The 19,080-nt window shown below is 47.0% G+C and overlaps 1 protein-coding gene across 15 annotated transcripts in view; it reads left to right on the top strand.

The window, feature by feature from the left end:
* Positions 1 to 19,080, top strand: part of LOC121592539 (potassium channel subfamily T member 2) — a 152,514-nt gene that overhangs the window by 58,936 nt on the left and 74,498 nt on the right. For 3 of the 15 annotated variants that reach the window (XM_041914075.1, XM_041914076.1, XM_041914074.1), the window contains exon 1: positions 3,423 to 3,836. The exons of 10 other annotated variants lie outside the window; for them this stretch is intronic. The gene's annotated coding sequence lies outside the window, so the exon portion shown is untranslated. Of the gene's footprint in view, positions 1 to 2,546; positions 3,081 to 3,422; positions 3,837 to 19,080 lie in introns of those variants that run through there. 2 more of the 15 variants (XM_041914072.1, XM_041914077.1) reach the window with 2 other exon arrangements.

The raw sequence follows: 19,080 nt of genomic DNA, 5'->3' as shown, positions 1-19,080 counted from the left end.
GATGCCAGCGTGTAGTTTCCTGCTTGCGCGAGCACGTGCGAAACGACGTACAAGACCGATCGAAGGGAAAATTCCCTTTTCTATATACGTTATTCTACCCCGCTGGGCAAAAGACGATGGGCGATGAAAGACACGGCGACTTTTTGATCAGTTTTGAAGGATTATTCTGACCGTTGAGAAGTGATTGAATAAGGGGAAAAGTTTCAAACCATCTTGGTCATCATCATCATCGGCGACATGGCGATCGGCAACAGCTGTTCTGATTACGGGTAATAGGGCAACAGGTCGAAAATGGGCAACAGAGCGTGTTTGCGTCCGTTCTTTCAAACAAATCCCTTTACCTTGTGCGTACCTTCGTGTGCGCGAACGCAAAAGATAAACATCTCAAGAGCGCAGATGAAGCACGCAGCACACGCACAAGCTGTTGAGTGATCAAACACTATTTCACAAGAAGAGCTGAGCTAAGACACTCACTGTCGTCCTTCGATGACTTGATTGCGGGACTGTTTGAAGGTAATTTACCAAACGAGATTTAAAATGAGCCTTTCTTAAACAGGTCAACTCTAACAGAAACATAAATCTATTAAAGTTTATGAACCCAACCATTTGCGCCAGAAGTGTCTTGCGCTTGCAGCCGCATGGGCACGGGCCTTTGCACGTGGCGTTACACCTCGTACAAACGGTTGTTGTTGGTTGAATAAACAGCACCTCGTGGTGGAGAGAAAAGTTGCAGCTTTGTTGGTTGTTTGGAGAAGCGCGGTCTAGGGAAGAAGAAAGAAAGGAAGGAAAAAAACAAACTTTAACTTTATGGCGCAGGGTCACGAAGCAGTAAAAGAGTTCCCATCTTTGAGCAGCGTTTCCACGAGTTTCCAATCAGGGGCCCTTGGTCACAAGTTTATCGTGTAGCACACACCGAGGGTTGGTTGCTTTCGCATGGAGAAAGTTTTTTTTATCTGTTTGTGTGTTGCGGAAAAGTAGACTTCTGCCAGGAGGTTTACGCTGGACGGAGCTGGCCGAGAGGTTCGCTGGGCAGTTTGCCTGTTTGCTGGCACACTGTAAACGTTGGTGTAAATCATGTGAGGTGTGTGTGAGTGTGTGTGTGCATGGTGAAGGCAAAAGGGGGAGGAAATAATGGTTCAACTCTGGGTGAACAGTTTGTTTTTCGGTACAGTAACCAGTACATATAGCCGGTCTCATGGTACAGTCGTCAACTCGTACGACTTAACAACGTGCCCGTCATGGGTTCAAGTCCCAACTAGACCGTGCCGCCATACGCAGGACTTGACTATCCTGCTATGGGGGGTAATCCAAAAGACATTGAAAGCCAACCCCACACAAGTGGTACAGGCAGGCCTTGACCGACAACGGTTGTTGAGCCAAAAAGAAGAAGAAGAACCAGTACATTGCGCGTGAAACTATTTTTTGGAAGGTTTTACTGGCTTTTGAGAGAGAAATGAAAATGAACAATAGTGTGGGCTATTTAATTTATAAAATCAATAAACTAAACAAGCATCAAAGTGAATAAAAACATCATAAAAGGTATGGCAAATGTGTCATAAATCAATCCAAACAGAACTAAATTCAAAATGAATGGAACCGCTTGCAAAGCTTTCTGGGTCATTAACAATCAGAGTGGATTATACAGCTATAAAACTCAATAAAGTATGAAACAACTTCCCTCTGGTTTAGGACGGCAACGATTTAAGTTTCATTATAATGTTGAAGATGTCCAATAAAGCACTTAAAATGAAAATATTTTAAAATAAACTCAAACACAACCTTAGACAAATGAATGCTTTTCAGCATTCAACAACTAAAGATTCTCACGCAAGCTTTTGCAGCTGAAGGAGAAAGTAAAAGCATTGATGAAAGTATTCTGCTTTTGCGGAGGAGAAACGAAAGATTCTTACCATCTGCAGCGATTATCAGAGAAAGTAGAATCTTCTCTGGTTTACGTTCTGGAAATCCGAAGCTTCTGGCACGTTTGTCCAACTTCTCCTCCATTCCGAACACTTGCCACTTACTTTCCATCACGCTACTACAACCCCTTCGCGCGGGTTGGAATTTCCCCTGCCGATGAAAGGGAAAAGCTTGAGCTTGGTGTGAACAGCGCACAACAGCAGCGGTCTCGTTTTTCCCCATTGCTGAAACACATTGCGTACACTCTGCGTTGTGCTCTTTCTCTCTCGGCCTTTCATTCTCTCTCGTTTCACTTTCAATCGCCACACCAAGAGGATACAACATCGAGGAGAAGAAATCTTTCGCTCTTCTCGGGAAAACACCACAGCGTCTCTGAAAGCTTCCGAAAGAGGACGCTTTCGGTTCGATCATCTCGTCGTCGTATGTCTGCAAGTCTCTGTGCTTGTGAGAGAGAAAAGATAAACACAGCCCCATTTGCTCCAACGCAGATCGCAACGAATGATGACGCCGAGAGCCGCTCCGAAGCCGAACGTGTGCGCCACACAAAGGCGCCACACTACTACTGTGCATACGCCAACCAACGGCTCATGCCGGTTTCGGGTGGCAGCGCGCGATTCAGTTGCGATCCTAACGTCCCCGTGCACGAAAGTTTGCTCCGTCTGTCGGTGTGTTGTGGTTCGCTTTCCGCCCGTTGTGTGTTCCGCTTGGTCGTTGGTCGTTTCGCGTGCGTGCGTGCGTCCGGAAGGAGTGCGTGCAGCAGCAGCAGCTCGCTCACTGCTATTTTTGTGGTTCTTTTATTTTCCCTCAATTTCGGGACGCCATTTTATCCCCGTGTTGAATGTGTTTTCCCTTTTGTTTAAGGAAACAAAACGAACCTTCATCAAACGTGTACCCGGGAATAGAAAGAAAAAAAGGACGGAATCGATCCTCGGAAGACGGTTGCCTGCCGGAAAGTACCGGAGCGAACCGGATATGTCTGTCCCGATTCGATTCCGCGCCACACGATTCGATTCGATGGCCTTGCGCAAGTGAATCCGGTCGCGTGAAACTGTGAACCAGTAACCAGTAAGAAGACACAAAGGAGAGATAGTGGGGAGGACGTTTCGACAAGGGTTTGGGCAATAACGCTTGCCTTCCTCCACGGGCTTGCGCCACGCACCGTAAGTCGTTCGATCGAGCATGCCGGATACACGTTTTCAATGTTTGACAGTGTCGAGAAAACCTTCGTTAAACTGTACATCTGTGTGTGTGTTTGTGTGATCGTGTACATGGCAAAAAACCAACCAAGTGAACGGTTCTTCAGCTCAATTCGTGACTAATCCTTGTGGTTGAAATTGGCTGAGACATTTCGTCTCCTACTAACCCACTCCTTCTAGCACGCACTGTACTGTTAACCATTAACAATCCACTTCATGTACGACTGCATTAATTCAACGCGTATAATAAAAATACCTTTCTTGTTCCTCATTGTTTCATTTCCCCCTCCCCCCGCCTTCCCCTAGCTTTTCCTAACACCCAAAAAGCGTCATCGATTGCGCACGGCAGCTCGCTGCGCTACAGCCACCACGCGTGTTTTTTTTTAGTGCCATGTGTCGTCGCGTCCTTTTGCTCGCGTGTATGTGTGTGTGTGTTGCGTGTAAATGAATGTGTGATATCCAGTGGAGTAAATAATAGAGCTTTAATCGTCCGTTGCCCCCCACCTCGTCCCCGCCCCCTTCACCCACCACGAAAACATCATCCTTTTGGCGGAGGAGAAGCAGGAAAACCTCAAAACCAACGACATCCATGTAACCGGGCCTAATCAACCGTTTTCCACTTCCAACCCCCGGAACCGCGACGCGACGCTTCCCGTACGTGTGTCTACTACTGTGAATGCAGCACTCAAGTTGAACGGTGTTTTTATACGACTAACCCAGGTGATAAACGCAGCTAGAGACAGTTCTTTTCCTTTACAAACTACCATGCGTCTCCATCGCTAAGAAATCAGGAAACAGCCTCGTGCTTCTCGTGTTTTTAACCCATTTTCTTAATGCCCCTCTGCTCGCATCGCAGTAGTCCATGGTGGGTTTTCGATCACAAAATATGATTTCCTGGAGGCGGTTTTTCTTTTCTGGTCACACCCCGAAAGCCCCTCCCCTGCCTGACCTTCTCCATCATTTAATCTAATTTCGAAGGTCAGAGACACAAAACCCAAACACCAGCCTGCTATGTTTGTCCTTTTGTTTTACCTGCTCCTGTGACATAGGGCAGGATTTCGAATGACTTCCGGCGGGTTGGGCTTCCTGGTGGTGGCTTCGATCCGGATGTCGGATAGGAAGAAATTTTGTACGTGTATGCTGTGTCTCTGTGAGCTGGTGTGCTGGTTTCCGTTGTGCTCTTCTTCACTGCGGGTCAGTGTTTGCCATCACGTAGGTCGTGTGGCTGTGCGTGTGTGTGTGTGTGTGCCGGTCCTCACCACCTGTGAAAGAGGAGACAGTAAACAAACACTCACAGGACACCGTGCCGAGCCGTCCGCCGTCCGTCTCCAGCATCAGCAGCCGAGGCAAAATTTGGTGTTTTGCAGGCTGTGTGCTGTTGGGCGGATCGCTGACACGGTGCGGAAAATCGATAATTCAACACGCGGGCACAGGCTGTAGCCTGTTTCCGGGCCCGTTCGGACAGGTCGCAATCGGACGTGCCCAAGCGCTGTGTTTTGCTGGTGGCATTAATTTGTTATCAGATTGAGCCGTGGAATCAGGTGTGTGTTAGGATTTTGTATCTCACTGCGGCAGCGGTGGATACGGATGCCGCTGACAAATCCACCCGCAATGACACGATTTTCACCTTTGCGAGCCGTTATAATGGCGAGGCGATCGACACTCGGAGGAATTAGTGTCGAGTTGACCTATTTGTCGGCCACATGAGCTGTGTGTGTGTGTGTGTGTAGGTTTGTGCTTGTAAATCGATCGATTGATTAATGGAATCAACAAACTTTTACACACCTCAGCAGCGTTCAGGTGCGTGTGAGGGGTGGTGTTAAAACGCTTCTAAATGCCAGTAAATCAAAGTGAGCCATGAGCAGCACTACCAGCAACTGCCAGGTGGCAGTGGGACGCTCTACTTCAACGCTTACTACTTGCCTGGGTGGATGCAAAACGGTTCGAAAATTGATTGGAAATTGGTACGATTCTATTAAGCACGTGTTGGTGTGGAAGCGTTTCTGTGTTTGTGTGAATCAGCAGCCAAAGTGTGCGTTCAACGTGAGGCTCATTGATGAGTCAGATCTCGTCCGCTCGCTCGATTCACTTCGGAACCATCGGGGTGTTACAGTGACGAAACCCGTTCTTCACACGGCTTCAAAAAAGTCATCAATAGCACTCTGTGTTGTTTATTTTTTCATCGCTTACGAAGAAACAAGAGAAGAAGCGAAAGAAACGAAGAAGGAAATTGACCTTGAACAGGTACAATGTCACTCACACACCGGGGTGTATGGGTGTGCGATGTTTTTTGGAGATACATCCTTAAAAGCGTGAACCGTTCATGTCTGGAGAAGTGTATTCTGCTAGAGCGTGCAGTTGGAATCAATCGAACATCTGACCTTATGCATATGTCCGTATGTCCCGTGTAACCCGTGCTTTTGATAAATGGGCCTACATCATTCTTTGGATCGGGTGACACTTGTACCCACTTGCATCCCAATGTCTAGTTTGCATAGATAGATCTCTGAGGTCGCATCTCGGGTGTGAAGCTATCGTCATCATTAGACGCCCCATAACGAGAGGTCAATCGATCGATTCCGTCCGTGCGCTATCCTTCTCCGAGCTACAGAACAACAGCCAAACACACACACACACACACACACTCCAACGCATACATTGTAGCGCTCTTGATGGTAATGAATTTTTCATTCCCACTCGAAACCGAACCACCCAAATCGATCGTCGATTTTGATAAGCGGCTTAAGAAGCACCCGGGTTGCCCTAGAAAAGGGACGTGAGAAGGGATGGGAAATGGAGAAAAAACCTCCCAGAGGTAGCCTGATAAACACTGCCACCCTTACAGCTGGGAGTGGCCCCCGTGAGCGAATGAGTGAGTGAATGACGAGATAGTTGTCGAGCTGTGAAGATGGAATAAGGCTGAATAATAAATAGCGAACCCCTTTCCTGCCCTCCCAAGGGGAACAGGGGAGAATCTCACGGCTGGTGCCGTGACCAGGATAATTTGGATGAATAATCAATAAGCTAGCGGCGTCCCCTCCCCCCCCTTCACCAGAGCAGGGAAAGTAATTAGCGATGTGCCTGCGTGTGTATGCATATACATCGGGATGCTTCTCCAACTCCGTGAAAGGTTAGGATTTAATTCCGGATCAAACAATATGGCGGCCAAGTGTGAACAAATGGAAAAATCGGGCTAATGCCACGGGGCACAAACATTCCCCATCCCCCTGTATACCGATACCATTCTTGATTTTCACACGCTTGGGCGTATTTGATTAAAAGCCAGTTCATGATGTGAACATTTTATTTTGGAGCGCTTTATCAAACACCACAAGCACACACTGACATATCAAATCGATTCGATTTAATCCCCCCTCTCAACTAATCCAGTGACGTCCGTTGAAGTGGCTTTTTTTACGATCATCACCCTGTTCCCTGTTCCATTTGTGTGCGGGTGTATGTGTGTGTACGTGACGATGCTTTTTTATTGTGATCATCCGACAAACGAGATGCATCATTCGCAGTTTTGGAATGTGAGTGTGTACGGGGTCTTTGTTGGGGAATATTTTTATTCACTCCCACCTAGCTTCATGCAGCGGTTACCGGTTCTTGACAGCTTCCCAAGGGACTCGTTGCCCAAAGGCCGGGAGATGGAGAGATCGTTACAGACACACATTGCCCTAGAGCCCGAACCGCCCGGGACCGTCCCATCGGACCCATGAATGTCGGGAAACTTTAACAACCAAAAACTCCACTGGACCAACATTCCAACGAGCGCACAAGTCTGGGCGTGTGTGTTTGTGTGGTTTTAGACGGTCGTTTTATGACGATGACTCGCCATATGGTCAGCTGCACTGTGTTCGGTATGGTTTGTGATTTGAAAGAGAAATCCCTTTAGCTAGTGCGAAAGTGAATCTCGAACGGAGGCCATCTTGGTTTTGTATGATTTCAATTATTCAGTCCCAGAACAGTCGTACGGTCGTATGGCCGCTTTCAACCGATTTCCGAGAGAAGCGAGCATTGAAATAAGAGCCCTTTGAAGGAAAGCCATCTGGTTGTTTGGTTGTACCGGAAAAGGGTTCATAATTCATTAGAGCGAAAGAGTGTGTGCCATTCGCCTTCAGCCGCTGATTGACTTTCTTTTTTACGACTTACGCTTCAGGAAGGTTCAGGAAGTTCGGGGCTCGCAGACTAGAAGCAGCTTGTTGCTGACAAACTTACACAATGCTGTAAATTAGAGTTAATAAAAGTGTAGTCCGGTTTTCATCATCGTAAAGTTTTCAGACCTCCGCTCCAACTGTGCAGTAGACGGCGTGCGAAATGGCTAATTAGCAATCTTCCTTCCGCCACATTTACATCGCACTAACGCACTCCTCTGCGTATTACTCAGCCGTTTTTCTTCACGCAACAACTCGCGTGAGTGAGAAATGGCGCAAAAAAAAAATCAGCGCTCCTGACCATTCACACACACACTTCTTCCTCACCATCTTCCAGATGGGGATTATTACTTGTTGAAATTAGTCAACGAATGTTTGTTTACATTGTTTGTGCGCCCTCCTGCCGGCTGGGGGAGTGTTGCGCCCGCGAGCGATTTATTTGCGTACGGTCCATGAACGATTGCGCGTTCGTGCGTGTCATGCGCGGACGATGCCGATGCATTCCATACACCCTTCCCTGCGTTCTGTTAATTCTCCCTGGAACTGGGTAATGTGGTGGAACCCATAAATAAACTGGCCGAAGCACCCCATTTTCGCTCAGTTCAGCAGAACGAAATCGATCAACGTGCATGGCGAGATGATGCTGCGTACCACCACCGACCGGACCACATGTGGCTGTGGCCGATCCCGAAGACTTATTATTGGTGCAAAACCGTAGCATTGTGGCTTGCGGAAATCAGCTGCTTGCGCTTATGCTTGCGCTCTAGCATTGGGCCATGAAAATGTCAATAAATTACGGACCGAATAGATCAGTTTGCGTCATTTCTGGGAAAGGAACTCCAGCAAGGGGGTTGAGAGATCGCTGAGAAGGCCGATACTTCACTGTCAAATAAACTAGCTACAAGTACGCTTACAAAAGATGGTTAACGTACAGCGTATGTACAGCGAGGTGAAATGTTTGGCAGATTTTTAAAGAAGCCCATACATCTTCACTAATACGTTACTTCTCGCTATAAAATTCAGGCGTAAACAGATTGAGTGATAGAGAGAAAAAAAAACAACAACACATTCTCACTCTTTTGTGGAGCGTAGTATTATTTTCCCTAGCAGCAAATCCCTCCAGCCAGTGACACATCTAGTATCTATCCTCATAGCTCCTACTCCCCCATTCCGCTTGTGTGGTGTCAAATTCAAGGTTAACTCAATCAAACGCGACAAAATGGACTGGTATGTTGTATCGGCAGTGTGACCGTGAAGGGACCGAGCCCAGCTGAGTTGCCTTGTTGAAAGTGATCAATAAATCGTTAAGACGAGTGTACAAAAGCACTTTTGCTGTCCGGATTGCATGATTTCAGGCGCACTGCACTGTGGGAGTTGCATAGATCCATTGACACTGTGTGTACAATTGCGCCTTGTGCTATGCAATTTGCATGACAGCATGAGGTTTTCTTAGGCCCTCCTTGACAGCTATTTTCCCATTGCTTCCTTATACTTTTTTTTCTTTTTACTTCCCTTAATCAAGCAAAAGAAATGAAAGCAAATGGATATGAAATTAATGGGGTTGGTTTGCGCACTGTTATTTTCATCAAATTCACCATAGGGTCAGTGTCACCGTGTTGTGTGGCAACGGGCAACAGATACATTCCAGCGTTCGTTCGTGTGTCGCATGTAACGAAATACCTTGTTAGAGTCATTATTCTGCCACCGTGTCGTGCCATCTTTTTTTAACCCAACCTCCCGGAAAACGGAAGTGGGAAAAACGAACAACTGTCCGTTTGCAGGACGCCTCATTGTGGTTTCGTTTTCTTGCCTTCGCTTTCCAACTACCACATCATTCAATCGTATCAGTAGACGATGATTGCAGATACAGTCTTGCCTACTGTATCGTTAACTGTCTAACGATCGCGTCCTGCCGGGCCATGCCGGGCGGCCGCTTCTCGCTTCCCTTTTATTATCCAGCAGTTTCCTCGTTTGCACTCGTATGCCATCATACATAAACAAATCATAATATACACTCCATGAATATAGACAGCCACCACACACATGCGGGCGAAGCAGTGGCCTGGCAAAAGGGCGCAAAAAATAATCATAATAATAAAACGTAATTGTGCTAATTTCGCTTGTTAACCGAGCGTTCGTTTCGCGAAGAAGTGCCACTGAGAGTTTGGCCGATGGTGGTGGTGAGTTGGAGGAGCAAGCAGTGTATATTCATTAGAATCGTCGTCGACTACATGCGGCTCTGCTCCACAGGTTTGAGGGTGTGGGCCCGTAGGGTTGTTTGTTTAATATGAGGCAGCAATGAACTCGCCGCTGTTCGCCCCTCTTCTGCCGCCGTTTGCCAAACAATAATAGTAAGTCTGAGATTGCTCGTGAAGTCACTATCCCGTGCCGGTGCGGGATGTTGTTTCCATTTCATTAACGAGCCAACGAGCCAACCGACTTCTGCGTATCGTTCTTTCGAATGTGAATTTGGACACACGGTGGAGTAATATTGTTTTCTCGGCAAGTTTAACTCCAGCGCAACTTATATCGCGCCTGTTGACTGCTGCTTACCAGTTGAGCATAAATTTGCAAATTTTAAGTGCATTGTCACACGGTAGTGCCCTCCCGTCCCGTCCCAGGGGCAGACGGCAGTCTAACTTTTCCATTTCAATTTTCATTTGAGATTGTAATAATAACAACAACACCATCGTCTCCCCCGCGTTTGTTTGTTATAAGACACTAATGAAGGCGAAAACCGGGTCAGCTGGATTGAACGTTGCCTGCTGGCGTGCTATCCGCACGCTTCCCAATGTCCCGCGTGTGTAATGCCAATGAAGCGAGCATTTCCTCGACGATAATGAGTGCTTTGGCGGGGGAGCTTGCGCGAGCTGCTTGTAAAACTTGTCCAATTCCAAGGGCTTTCTTTGGAACTCGGGATTTGCAAGGATCCCCGGCAAACGAAGCTTTCTGGAAGATCGCCGCCAAGTGCTCTTGACTCTGTATCTTCGTTCGCTCTTCTTGCCATCGATCCACACTCCAGCAAAAGGGAACAATAAACACACCGACCAGCCACCAGCTCGTGCAAAAAGCCAACCAATCTCCCACGGGCCAGTTGGCAGGGCGTGAGACAGGGGAGAGAGAAAAGTTTTTGCGAAACCAGCGCGCCAGAAACATCAGAAGTCATCCTGTTGGTTATCAGTTACATGCTGGCGTGCCCCCTCGCCCGACTTTCACTCGTGCTTACAAAGATCCGGCGCTAGTTAGGCAGCGCCCGAACAGTGGATTGGAACTGTTTGAACAACTTCTCGAGAGTGCTCTTCGGTAAACTTCATCCCGATTTGTTTTTGATAACGATAAGTGCCCCGGTTGGCCCTAGGCTAGTTACGTTACATTTTACAAGGTAGCATTGGATAACAATCGAGCTTTTTTTTTTAAGATGTATTGTTAGATGAAACTTTACCGATAAGAGGTCACGTGTTGACAGATGATGGATTTGGATGATGTTTTGATAATTTTATACACTGCCACGGGCAGGTCTGGGATTTACCACACACCCACAGTGATTACAAGACCCAAACATAGTAATGTTAGCGCAGGGGTTCTCATTTAAATAAAAACCCATTGCAATGAAAATGTTAATGTGTCCCTCTGCGAGTATCCCTCCATAATAAGCGCTTTTTGTCGTCATTTTAAAGCGTTAAACGGAGTGCAAAGCCGACAGCCGAGTTACCACACGCATCAACCCATCATTAGTTGGACTGAGCCACTCAGTACGTGTGTGTGTATGTGTGCAAAGTGTTCCCGCCAAGAGGTGCGGCTTGCTGAGGGTTCTCGAGGGTTGGAGAAGTTGTATGGCAGATTGTTAATGTCTCACTCCGGCTAACTTCCATTTCCCCTGGGGAGGGTGGATTGCCACCGGGGGGATGATCCAGGACGTCGGTCGGTTCATGGCTTTGAAAGTGTGTTGGGAAGGGCCTTTGTTGAAAGCATGCCGCTGTATATAATTGTTGTCAGCTCAGGTGGCAGCAGTGTTAAAGGGGTACCACGCATCAACGCGCACCCCGAGTGCCTCGAGTGTCTGAAGGAACTGACAATAAATTTCCCATCAAAAGCTAAGCAGCGAGGGTCGTCCTCGGTGACGTAAATTTACGGCCCCAATTGGAGGGGAACGGTGTTGTTGGAGCTGCCCACGGGTTGCGCTGGGAGATGTGTTTAGGTTCAGCTCAAATGGGATGTAAGGGCATCGAAATTGATCCCTATTAGCTCGGACAAAAAAAGTCACATACACTCAGCATAGGGGAGAAGTTTAGATGGTTGACCCACGGCAAATTGGGAGGAAAATAATCTTGAATAGAAAGTGAATGGAATAATTTCATATCAATCAAGCTTTTTTTATTGGATAATTGATTGCTTGGGTCTTTACAGGAAAATACAATATATGAAACTGGTGCTTTTATTTAGTAACCGCCAAAATGTATGCAATCTGTACAACAACATGGTACCAATAATCATTTAAACAGCATTCCCTGCTCCAAAGGCTAACGGAATGTATTGCCGTACAAGAAAATTAATTGAATAGAAAGCATGTGGTGACCCACTGCATTGTTGTTTGCTTCGTAATAATGTTGACAATCCATTACAACAAACTCAACGCAGCAGGATTGCGGTTGTACCGCTCATATTTTGATTGCATCCAGAGTACACAAGCCGCTGATCCAAAACTGATTTCTATAGCCTTCTCAAAGAACACAAAAGAGTGCAAAGCAAAAGTAAATCTTTTTCTCTTCCTAATACCAACAAAAAAGACTTGCCCGAGATCGTCTAATCCACAACAAATCGTGACCCCAAAAGGCAGCAGCGGCCGCCACCGTCGCCCCGAAGGTCACTGCGAGTGCGAAGGGAAACAATAAATGAAAGGAAAACCTCGTTACGTTTAATTAAATTCAGCACAATAGAAACATGTCCCATTTATATCCGATTTAATAATGGACGGCACCCAATGGCGCCCGGGCGCCCCGCCTGCTCCGAAATGTTCTCCCGGTGACAACTTTCACTTTCGACGTATTTCCTTCGCCTTTCTTCGCCGCGACGCCTTCCACGAACTCCAACGACATCGTACCAGCCCGACAGTACCGGAAGATTGGGAAGGTGTGTGAAATGTTCATCAGATTATCGATTAAGCGACCAACAAGCGACCATCACCCAGGCCCATGGCGCACCACTTTTCGGCAAAGATAAACTAGCAAAAAAAGGACACTCGGGATGGGGATGGCTTGAGTTTAAAAATAAAACAAAGTATCGATTTTCCCGTCCCGGTTCACAGTCACTCGGCTGCTTGAAACATCGAGACCGAGCTGTACGTTTACCATACAAACTGACCATTAGCTTTGGCGCAGTGTTTTAGCATCGTTAACTTGCTGCCACCATTCGTTACGGATCGGTAAGCGCAAAGCAAGCAGAACGACCGGGCGATGGTGATAATTGTTTCACTTATTCCATTGCTTCCTGGCTCGACTTCATAATCGATGCAAATGGCAGCTTCATTTAGTTCAGGGTCACCGTCAAGTGAAGGTGTTAATTTGGTTGTCATACTGCAAAAAAGGCACCTTACATGTGCGCAAATAAATAGAACTATTACGCATCCACTCACAGACTCATCTATCTCGGCTCTGCTTGTGGTAAACATTTACACCAATCACCCTCACACGAGTTGCATTTTTGTGTGCCGATTTTCAACCTGTGGCTGAGGGAAACGGGAGCGGCCCTACACATTGTGTTTAAGCTGGCGGGCAAATCATATTTCTGCTGTCCGCCTGAATGTAGGCAATTTATCATTAACATCACAACAGCACCCGCAAGCCTCTTGCGCTGTGTAATGCGCAATAATGCGATCTAAATTAATGAGATTATTTTACACCCTCGTAAGCACCCGGCAGCTGGCCACAGCAGGTGTGTGTGTGTGTGTGAGAGAGAGTGCTGGTGTGTGTAAGCGGTGTTTTGGGAGCTGTTTAACCATATGGTTCGTGGGTGAGCTGCACTTTGAGCTTGACTCCGTGCGCATGTGTTTGTGGTTGGCGGTAAATGGTGGCCATTATAGTGTACAATTTAATTCCAACTATGCCCTCGGGTGCCACCCGGATGCAAGGTGTGGTGGTGGTGGTTCATAATTTACAAAAACCCTGCGAAATGGAACGCTAAACTCGATTCCTATCTTTCGATAACCTGCATCGGATACGGCCCAAAAGACTATCGCGCTCAATGCACCAATTTTAAAGCGCTTGCCATAAATCATATTAATCGCCCAAGATTACAATGGAGCGATTTCCTTCTGCCATGGGGAAAGCTTACAGCTGACACATGAATAGAGGACATTATTTGTGTTTCTGTGTCGAGAGGCTGACCCTACGCGGGTCAGGTTCGTTGCACTGTGCGCATGGGATGTGTGCAACGAAACGGAAGCACGCAAGGAGTCACGTTCGGCTGCAATCACGTTCGAAACGGAATCGATTTTCACGCTACTATCTTTATGCAAATGGGTACACTGACAATGCGGAAGCTTCAAAAAGGAACGAGCGATAAAATCGTGATCGCAGTGTGTGTATCCGCAGGCAGTGTCGAATGCTGTGTGCAGCAGATTTCACGGATGGCTTGCATCAATTAATCAATCAGGCTTTTCGCTATAATGTCGTTAAAATGTGACCTTTCGCTCGAGCACGATTCACTCGTTGTTGGGGAAGCGTTACTATTAATGACGGATGTTGAAGCTCTCGCTCTCAAAAACACGCATTTAAGTTTGTATAATCTGTTTGTTACTCTTGACGCTAGGTTATAGCAATGAAAACTTTGCTCGAAAGCGAACCAAGAGCGCTTACGTGTAATGGCCTAATAATGAAGGGATTAATGGTTTATTGATTCTCTATCCGGATGAAAGTGTTGGCAAACGAATGTAAACACACCAGTAAACAAGTGCTTGTTAATGCTTTAACGAGAAAAGTTCGTCGCAACTGCGATACAGCATGCGATCCTCTTAGCAAACTCCTAAACTCCTAAAGTTATGCAAACAGCAACACAATGATACTTTATTAGAGCTGTGTTGATCGTTTGTTTGCCTTATCTGATATGCTATGATGTCAACTTTGTTTAAGCGAATTTAATCTAATCATATTGAATATTTAATCATATTGAAAAAGAACAATAACCTCCATCTTCTTCTTCTCCGTGCAAAGTTTATCGATAAAAAACCAGACCAACCAGAAAGCACTTACTAATACAAAAGCTCCAACTTTTTTTATTGTTGGACCATTTTCAACCGCCTTTAACTCTCTTTAGAGCTCACCCCCGTTCGTCATGTTAAGCGATGCTAGCGGCAACTTAATCGCTCCATTAATCGCACCACTTTTGGTGTAGGTTAAGTCCCTGTTAATGGTTCGGGCGTGTTATGCAAACGATAGGTGCTAAAAAGTTGTGACCTTCTTGGACCGTTTGAAGGGCACAATTATACCGATCGCAGCACGTGAATCGAATCTAAGCTGACCGAATCGTTTCCACACTGCTCGATGCAAACGATCTCTCTGGTGCATCTGGACGCTGGATGAGAGTTGGAGAGCATGAACACACGCCGTCTGCGTCAGCAGTCTGAAAATAGTCATCAGGTACAGCTGTCTTTAGCGATTTCACAGATAAACGGAGATAGTTCTCGGTGTGGGTATCGTTCGCGGTTCGCAGGAAAAGTTGCTGAGCAAACGAAAATTTCCTCCCGGGTTTCGCTCCCCCACTAACACTGCTTCTATAACGCTGGTGTCTGGGTGAAGCACATCGGGTGTACCTGTATTAACAAGTTAAATAAATCCGACGCGAAATCTCGCCCGCCCGAAACTGGTGGGCTGTAGTGCCATTGTCGTTAACTCCTACACTGGGGAGCTGGTTTAAATTTACTGTTTTAATTACTAACTTTGCTAATGCACAGCGGTAGCGTTCGCGCTCCCATCCAGTTCCCTTCGCAAGCTGGCGAATTTTTGCTACAAGTTCGCTAAGAATAGCAGTTGTGCAAAAGTGTTGGTGCAGACATTGCTGCCTCCAATTCTCGAACAATCGGAACCCAGGAAGGGTGCACGATCGAATCATTTCCGTGTTCGCGGCATTTGTCAGTGAACGGCTGTACGCATTAGAATGGAACCAAGCCCAAGGTAAGGAATGGAGAAAGCAATGGCATTTTAATGCCAAATCGGTACGCGAAGTAATCAACTACTAATTTTGTAAAACACGTGTAGGCACCATTTGGGGCCCTCTCTGTCTGACTCTCTTGCTACTAATTAGCGAGCCACAGGCACTGGCTGGCTCCTAATTTGACTACAACGGCCTGATCCTTTTTGCCATGATTGCCTGATGAAAAAGGTTTAGCACGGTTACATTTGATTCGTTTTAACATTACAAAAAGTTCGACGAAATCAGCACCTCAATTATTGCTGACGCTTCAGGGGAAGTCCCGTTTCGGCAAACGCTCACACTTCACCAAACAGTTTCGTAGAATCAGATGTTTGATGGGGCTTCTTCCTCAAGCGCAAGCACAAGTCCTCAAGCGACATCCTGTGCAGCTTCCATAGGGGTTTATTTATAAAACACCAATAACTTTGCTAACTCTGTAACATAATCTACCCGCTGCTTGGAATGTACTTCATCCGATTTTTGCTGTTGTGCTTTAGGTGTTTGCAAAACCCTGTTTTCCGCTTCCTCTACCGCTTCCGATCGTTCTGCATGTTCTGCACCACTGTACAAAAAGAAAGGGGGAAACACAACACAAGAAAAGAAAACTGGCAAACAGTAACTGTAAACTCCTCCCCCCCTGGACATCTGCACTGCCTCGTGATCCCAACCCATCCCGCAACCAATTACGGTGGAAGAATTTGCATTTCCTAACATTCTCGAGCGCCCGTATTGCTCGTCGCCCTCCCCAATGCGCATCACCTGCGTGGGACAGCCGCCGGTACAATCCGGCATTCGTTCCAATCGTTAACTTACGGGGTTGCGGGTTTTGGGGAATAAGAAATTAACAACCTTATATATTATTTATCAATTTCATCTCCGGAATGCTGCGGGTTGCCTGCGAACCGGTGTGTAAGCTGCCTTTAAGAACATTCCTTGCAGTTGCAGGAGAAGCCGGGATTTTTAGAAACCCCAGCCAACTTTCCCCAGGCTTGTTTGCGTTTGGGTGTGTGTGTGGAGGAGGGGGGGGGGGGTGCTTTTTTGGAGTTTCTGTCACGAGATTGGTCGTCCAGCTTGTTAAGCTTATGGTTCACCTTTTTGCATCCCTCCCAGGACCCACTCGTATGCTCGGGATGTGCTGTTGCTGAGAACCAGCAGTAAATCTGCCACGAAAACTCAACGTTTCCCACACGTGTGCACAGCGCAAAAGTGCTTCCGATTCACAATATCTTGGTCATGGTTTCTTTTTTTTGTGACGAACGGTCGCTACGATCAACGAGATTGTGAACATATAGTCGTTCAACAACAAGCTCAAGTGCAGTGTATTCCCGTTCAAGAATGGGGAGAACCAAGCAGAGGAAGAATGCAAAAAGGGGAAATCAAAAGTTGGTCACACCGCTGAAAGGAGTGTGCAAGAACGTACTCCGACCGGGAATAGGGCTTTGTGAAGGTAGATATGTTTTTTTTAACATCCTTTCTCGATTGCATCCTACGCTGGACAGTGTCACCGCAAGAATCTTACCTTCCCTTAACTTCTGCCGGGCAAATATTTGATTGCCATCGTTGAGGTCGGTTGGTGTAGTCGGTCAAGATAGCATTCTTTGTATCCTAGCTGCTCTTGCGTACATCGTTTTGCAAAGGCAGCCACAATCGAGAAGCAGATTAAATTACCCTCACCCATGTGACATCTTCAGTTGTAAATCACTTGCAATTGAAATGTGTTTCTTTTGCTCTTGGTCCTTTTAAACTATCCACTTGGATGGACTTTATTCCCCATTTGAAGCGAGTGAAATTCAAATCACTAACGGTTACTTGAATTTTGGCTTTTTAGTTTGGTTGTCGTGCTCAAAATAAAAGGATCCCTATTTAGGACAAAATTATGCTTCCCCTTTAAAGTATCCCAATGTCCAGCCAGTGTTTCTAAAGCCTCTTTGTCAGTGTCACCTATAAAACGCTAGAACCGACCCCTGGCAAGGTCAGAAGCAGCTTAATCCTTTTTCATCGCTCCATGGTCGCTTTCGTCAATCACTTTTCACGCCTGGCAGGAGCTTCTGTTTGCAAACAAAAGTTGGTGTGTGTGTGTTTTTTTTTTCTTCTCCATCATCCCAAAACCGGTACTACCTCGATGGCGCTTGTTCCAGTGAGTGCGCTGCTTCTTCAACCGGTACATAGCCTGCTGTTCAAACGGTTGCCTAAATCCATTCCATCCCAGCACTCTATTTGTGCCGCAACCGGTTGGCCGGAAGTCACCAGGACTAAGCCTCTGCCACCCAAGGACAAACCGACGCTCAAGAAGGGACACAATTCACCGTAAAACGTTGTGCTAGGGCGGTGATAAATTCTGTGCTATTTCGATATCCGAACCATGCCAAAGCGACAGGAGCATTGTGAGCTCTTCCAGCTCAGGTGATAGCGGAACGCGCGCAACGGTTGTGAACGGTTAAATTGTGTTTTGAATTTGGTTTTACGAAAAACGCTCACCACTTACGGAGAGCGAGAAACAGAGAGTGCGCGCTTTTGTAGAGCTACAGCAGCTCCAGGTCCTGTGATCCTTATCTTGCCCGCCGATAACGACCTACGAGCAATGGAACGAGTCGTTTTTCGCACGATATGTGGCAAAGGTTTACGGTTGGTTTAGTTTGCACGATTAAATTACCCATGGAGCGGTTGCGAGAGCACACAGCACAACACCGGAACGAACGCACACCAATCGACACCTTTCCGTTCCGTTTCGTTTGATTAACATAGCGAGCAACCACCATTTGCGCCTAAATGTAGACCGATGGTGTACCGTTCCGATGGCACGGCCAAGGTCTGCTGGAAGCCTCGTCTCTCGTTATGGTACGCATCGACCTGTGCCTGTTTCTGGCAGCGCTTGTTTCATCATTACAAGCATCGATTTTGTACACGACCCCGAGGGGCGGGTGGACCATTCGGAGGGAACAGCCAGAGTGCGTGGTTGGATGTGGTTCATTAATTTCGTCATACCCGTCGGAGGGAAATAATGGGACACAAACTGACAGCCTACTCTCGGGCAATAGTGGGCCCAGTAGTGGTATCGTGTAGATACAGCCAAACACACACACACACACGCACACACTCACATGCTGCAATTTCAATGAACACGACGCCAGTTGACGTTTGGCACTGGTCCAATGATAGACGCACACAGCGGGTGGTCCCCAAGCCGGCCGGATGAGTCTTTGCTCATCTTGCTTCTCGGGCCAGTCTCAGCTGTCAGAAGGCCGTGAGGTGAGTGAGGGCATCACTGACGTCCGAGATGACGGCACCCACCGTCGGAGGGTGGCATTGAAAATCGGATCGTTTTTATATGCTGGCTGCTCTCGTTCCATCTTCCGGGCTATGGTACGTTGCACAGCCTCCTGCCGGGAACGGAACGGTGCTTCGTTCCTTCTTGGCGCTGCCTCACCATGAATGGAGTTCCACCATTCGTCCATCGGGAATCGATTTTCGTCCCTTTCCGATACTGTAACCTACCACACACCGGTTCCGGTTCCTGCACCGGCTTGAGCAAGAGAAGCTCCAGCCATTCCACCAACCGTCCAAAGAGTCGACTTTCATGCGATGCTTTGATTCCTGTTGGAATGATAATTGGAGTGGTT

Source organism: Anopheles merus, chromosome 2L (assembly GCF_017562075.2).
Source record: "Anopheles merus strain MAF chromosome 2L, AmerM5.1, whole genome shotgun sequence".
NCBI lineage: Eukaryota > Metazoa > Arthropoda > Insecta > Diptera > Culicidae > Anopheles > Anopheles merus.
This window is presented reverse-complemented; position numbering and strand designations above follow the sequence as displayed.